This window comes from Uranotaenia lowii, chromosome 1 (genome assembly GCF_029784155.1).
Source record: "Uranotaenia lowii strain MFRU-FL chromosome 1, ASM2978415v1, whole genome shotgun sequence".
Taxonomy (NCBI): domain Eukaryota; kingdom Metazoa; phylum Arthropoda; class Insecta; order Diptera; family Culicidae; genus Uranotaenia; species Uranotaenia lowii.
This window is the reverse complement of record NC_073691.1, coordinates 151354520-151360787: the sequence shown is the minus strand read 5'-3', so window position 1 is coordinate 151360787 and position 6268 is coordinate 151354520.

Here is a 6268-nt window from a genome sequence, read left to right as displayed (position 1 = left end):
TTTACAAGAATTTCGATTTAATATGGAGAAAATCGATCCTATTAAGTGCTGTATCACATGGAATAATACAAAACCATTCGGTCTTAATTGTAGAAATTCGATTAAATTTCATTTGAAAAAATTAAGAAAAAATTGACCCATATTTCTAATGACCAATCGGCCGCTGAAAGAGCTTATTTTACAACATACTTATACGTAGATACCTACTCAATCTATTTCTCAATAAAAATCTTCAACTCAAATCGCTCATCGTAAAATGATGTTTTAATAGTTCTGAATGCAAAGTACATCTTACTGTCACTAGATGACAAATTTTTAAATCCAAATTCTTAGTTCTATTTTTAATACATCGAATTCCAGAATCTTGCATATTAATTGCCAATTTCAATCCCCAGCAAACATTTTTGTATTTTTATGCTGTTTTGATATACGCAAGAGAGCGCAAGATTTTGCTCTCATAGCCTTAAAATCGTTCCAATAGCAATATTTTCCAGTTCTCTCATTGGTCAATATTACTCAATTACTATCTGATTTTTAGCCATCTGGATGCACTGCTGGTTGCAAAGAGAACATGAAGATAATTTTCTCTCTTGAAAAACGCGCGGTAGCAAAATCATTTCAAAATTTACAGACATTGCGGACTTTCTATCATATCTGATATAAACTGACTTCAGGCGACATTTTAATCGATTTTTTCACTATGCGGTTAGAATGGCGATTCGAAACACCATTATAAACGACTTAAGTTATCATTTCTGAAAATAATATTTGAATTAAGTTATCATTTCTGAAAATAATATTTGAATTGAAAAGAAACAAATTGATGTTTAAAACCTGTAACCTCTCCCGTTTTCACTGGTATAATTGAAATTTAAAAAAAGCAGCATTAAGGAACGGGCTCACCGGAAAGGAGAAATAAAATGTTAATCCTAGAGTTGAATGAGTTCGCCTGGAAAACTGGTGCTTCTATCTTCGGTTTAGATTTCGATGGCTCCGGTTTCCGGAACTGGAAACAGCATTCCGGGAAAGCTTTTTTTTACGAAACTGACCTAATTTGGAACTTGAGCAGCCGGTTAATAGCAGCTGAAGGAACTATCAGTGTTCAGAAATGTCCATAGTTCCCAATTTAACTGTTTTTTTTTACTTTTCCACATAATAATTTTATTTTCAGGATGGAAAAGAAAAAATTGTGTTCGCTTTTCAACCGCCGCCTACTCAGACATGTTAAAATGGCGAGTCTACATTAGGATTGGTCGATCTTGGATCGATCCTTGGAAGATTGATCTTTTCAACTCCGATTTTCGATTTTTTGGATCGATTCTTCGGCCAGGAAAAAATCGATTAGATCGGTTTATTTTCGATTCGGTCTTTCGATCTATTTTTCCCATATCGGGAAAAAGGCATAATGGCCACCTTAACGAGGACGCTAATTTAATCGTAGAAAACAGCTTCGATATGTGAGTAACATCATTGTTTTGTGTTCAGACACTAAAATATTAAATTTCCTAACTGGATGAAACTTGAAAAAAGTAGTTATAAACGTTTGGAAATGCATTTTTTTTACCAAAATCCGAAAATTAGGCACTGTAGGGGCACCATCAATCGGGGCACGTTGAGCGTTTTCTGCCGTGAAATCTAGCAGCGAATTCAATTTGATGAAGTCAACTGAATTATAGAACTACAGCTTGACTAGTTTACATCTGACGATTTACTTATTGGTAAGGTGTCGGAGAGATTATCAAAAAACTCGGGTTCGATTCCTTGTCGACCCGATTTTTTTCATTAAGCATTCATAATCAGTTGAAAAATAATTTTAGAAATTTTGAATTCATTTCAGTACAATTTTGAAAATCATTTCCAAACCTTGTAAATCAGGTGCAGGAAGGTGTTTGTGATTGATTAAGATTAAAAAAATTGGTAGAATTCACTAATCTTAAGAAATATCAGCGATTTTCCAAAAAAAAAAAAAAAAAAAAATACTTTTTTCAAAAAAATTAATAAATTTGATTTTTGATTTTTTTTTTCATATTTCGTTGTATATCCTTCATATACATAAAAATTTTATTAACAGAAATACCTTGAAATAATTGTTTTTAACTCCAAAATATTTCTCGTCAATACATTACTTAAAAATATCAAAGCGTTACCGAGATATTTAGATTTTGATAAGTGTTGTTTTAAAACACTAACTTCGATTCACCTTTCATAAAAGCGCTTGAATTTTTTTTTCTTTCCATATGTGGAAGGATTATACAAATTTTAAATTTTGTGTCTTTTTTGCATATTTTTAAAAAAAGGCAGTTCCCTCTTGTTACAAATGGAAAAGATCGATTAATCGGAGATCGATCTTCAAGCTCCAATTTTCAGATGTATCGATCCCAGAACCGTTCATCTGAATCGATCTTGGAGATCGATCTTTTCCCGAAGATCGAACAATCCTAGTCTACATACTCGCACAGATCGATTCTATTTCGTTAAACTCAAACTGCAATGATGCTATCGGTACACAGCAATTGCCATTTTGCTGGATTTTGTCCCGCTGACTTCCCAGCAAAATTTCCACAACTTTTATAGCTGGAAAGTCCAGCAAACTAAATTACTGCAAATTCAGCAACCTCAGTTGCTGGAAACCTGCAAAAATTTTTTTCAAAACAATCATAATGTTTTGGATTTTTAATTTGATTTTAAATTGAAACCCCCATGCTATTCATATTTATAAAAAGAAATTTGTTTGTTAATTTTTCTTGAGTGACATTTTCTTATAATTTTTTTAACCAAATAAAATAACATCTGCCAGTGGGTTGGCCACTTTTCGCCAACTATTGGGTATCATCCTCCATCTGAAATAAAAATAATAATTATTAGTATCTTCAACGAATACTTAATCTCTTCGAAAAATATACCTTTGGTTTAAATGCTTCATCGCTGGAATATGCAGTCAAACACTTTTCGCGCGAAATGAAAAAATCAGCAAATCGGAGAATGTTTGCAGCAAAATTTGGATTGCTGGAGTAGGAAATCGAGGCATAAATTTACTGTGTAGGTTCAACTTAGAAAGCGCACGCTCCTATATTTAAACTCAATATTAAGCTGTTATGGTTCAAAACAGCTCATCAGTGGCAGCTTTAAACTGTGAGTTCGACTGGGCAATCGCAAAACTAAGCCGATGACTTTCTGCTGCTTTCAGCCACTTCTTTTGAAGAAAATAGAGTTGAATTAGCATAAATCTGTTATAAGTTATAGATAATTAATGTTACTCACCGCTACCGACAAAGCTGGCACCGTCGTCTATTGGTCCAACGTCTTCCAGCTTCGCTTACCAGCCCGGAACTCAGCCGGAAGAATTTTTTTTCGCTTCAAGGAATTATAATTGCAAAAATCTAGCTGAAATTTTCGTCTGAGCAATATCTTTATGATTGGCAAAACTCCGTGTTACAAAAAAAAATAGAACATCTGGCATCCCAGCCAGCCAGCCAACAGCCAGCTGTCAAATTTCGGCTGCGTTTCGCTCTCACCACCGCATCCAACCTTCGTCTACATTTTGTCAAAGTGAGACCACCATACTAGATTCATCATGCTCTCACCTTTCTGTTATGTGAGATCTGTTCCAATTATTTATGAACAAACGAATTTAACACATCTTTTGCTCGATTGGAATGCCACTGACAGTAAAACGAAAATTCCTATCGGCACACGGCGCCTCTTTTCAATAGTCAGTAGTTTTTTTTTCCAGCCATATGAACTAACCTTGAACCATGAGGACTGATCCATGGGCCATAAAGCTTTTTATCGGCAATCGTGTTCAAATCCAAAGCTTATTACGTGCAAATAACTGCATGTCATTGTTAGAGTAGATCTTGAACTGTGGGTGTAAGGGGCCCAAATTACGTAAGCACATAGGAGGGCAGAGAAGTTTTAAATTTGCTTACGATATCTTAGTAGGCAGTTAGAGGAGGGGGGTGGCGGCCTATAAAAATCTTTCGTACATACATTCATTATTTGAAAAACACAATCATGCCAAATGATTTTAGTAAGAGCACCCACATATGCCCATGGTCCAAACAGTCGGTTTAGCGGTTAGCGGTTCTCCAATTCTTGTAAAAATTAAAATCAAAAATATACCACGGGTACAGGTGCTCTAAGTCAAAACTTTCATCAAACAAACATTTAAAAATCAGACTTGACTCCAATAACGAATATCCTTGGATGTGAAGTTTTCAGTATAAAATTCTATGCCTGACCAGCATTAATAAGCTTTCTAATAACTGGCATTGTACTCCCAGCACAACCGCATTGCATATGTCTGAAACATATCAAATAAAACATCACAATACAAAGTCGGATGGAAACAAACAGCCAGCAAGAATATTGTGGACAGGACCCGGCAACGTTACACGATTTGTCTATGTATCGTGTGACCAACATCTTTTAAACAAGTCTTGGTGAATCTCGTTTTTAAGCATTAGCATTGAGAGCATAGGAGATCACTCAAATCTGAAGAAAAAAGATTAAATCTATAAAAAAAGGGGAAATCTGAGAGATGTGCTCCACACGGTTTGTATAACATTGCCGGGAAGTGATTGTGGAATGATGTATCGAGTTATGTGTGTATATGTAAATCGGCATTAGAAAAAAAAATCTTTGTTTCCAACCAACGGCAACAATCACCAGCCAGGACGAGCTGTGCGTGTATAGGAAAACCGGCCGGCAATCACAGGGATGCAACGTTATACAACCCGTGTGGAGAATGTCTCTCAGGTTTAATCTTTATTGGTCGAATTTGAGCTTTTTTTATCAGATTAAAGCTTTCATCTGCTATCAAGGCAAAAAAGCTTAAATCTGAAAAAAAACTCAGAAACGAGTTTCACTAACACTTAGCAAAAAGATGTTGGTCACACGTTTTGTAGAGTATACGTATAAGGTTGCATGCCTCTGCCGGCAAAAGAAAACATTTTATAAAGGCTGTCCACGATGAGATTGAAATACATAAAATTGATTCGCATAATTCGAGTTTTCATCCGATTGCCATCAAATTTTCAGGGAATTAAAAATAGCTAATCAACGTCATTTTCCCATCTTATTTACTCATATTTTATCTACAGTCCATACACAAATGCCCGCACCTTGGCCTAATCCCCGGCCATAAGATTCTCCACAACCTGTGAATCAACCGTAGCCCAGTAGGGTAGGTGTTCCTAATTTGGCATGTGTACCTAATGTTAACATACCGTTCGATTTTGACTGTTTTTAACGTTATTTTTCACTTATCACAATTATTAAAAAAAAAAAATGATGATGTAACGGATCATATGAATTTTCATTTTACAAACAAATTAGTTTTCTAACTCACAGGATTTTTCGTTAAATCCGGATTATTTCAAAGTATGTCCAAATTGAATGGAATTGTTAGCAAATTTCTTAAAAAACACATTTTTAGAAATGGAAGATGAAAGCTTAATTTGTCAACCGAGTTTTTTACAATTTTTCGTCGGATTGTTTTTTATCATGATTTAAGTAATAACTTAATAAGTATGTTAGAACCATGTTTTTTTCGTGTAAAAACTAAAAAAATGCATATGTCCACAATAAGAAACACTATTTTGAATGTGTTCCTAATTATGGACAAAGTCAAAGTTTTCCAAACTATATCAAAGTCATAGAACGTATTTGAAATAAATTTGATTGATTGAATTGTGTTTTAACTTAATTTTCAACGATCTGTTAAAATAAACTGTTTTGAGCTAAGAAAACATGATTTTATTTTACTTCAGTGTATCTCAAAGCTAAACATGTTGAAAAAATATTTTCGCCAGGTTGTAAAGAACGCACCCTTCGCGACAGAGAAGGAAACCATAAAGTTACAGAGAGCTTCTCAACGAGAACAGAATTGAAAGGAAAAATAAAAAAAAAACTGAATAAAATACGTTGCATACCGTCATCTGGGGCATCATGCAAAACTTTTCAACTTTAATGGCTTCTAAAAACCTTATGTCCACAGATAATCCTACCGTTTGTACATGAAAAGTTTCATAGTTAATGGGACATAAAATTAACGTTTTCAGAAAAATAATTGGTTAAACTAGTTATTTTTAAATTTACAAAACATGCGATTTTCATTCTACTAAGGGTAAGTTGCAAAAACCTTTGTTTTTTTAATGAAAAATAAAAAAAAGGTTTGAATAGTTAAAGTTTTTGACATATTTGTGATGTTGTTACGCATAAAGCACGATCTGCAGCTATTTTGGATTTCATTAGAATTAAAGTTTAT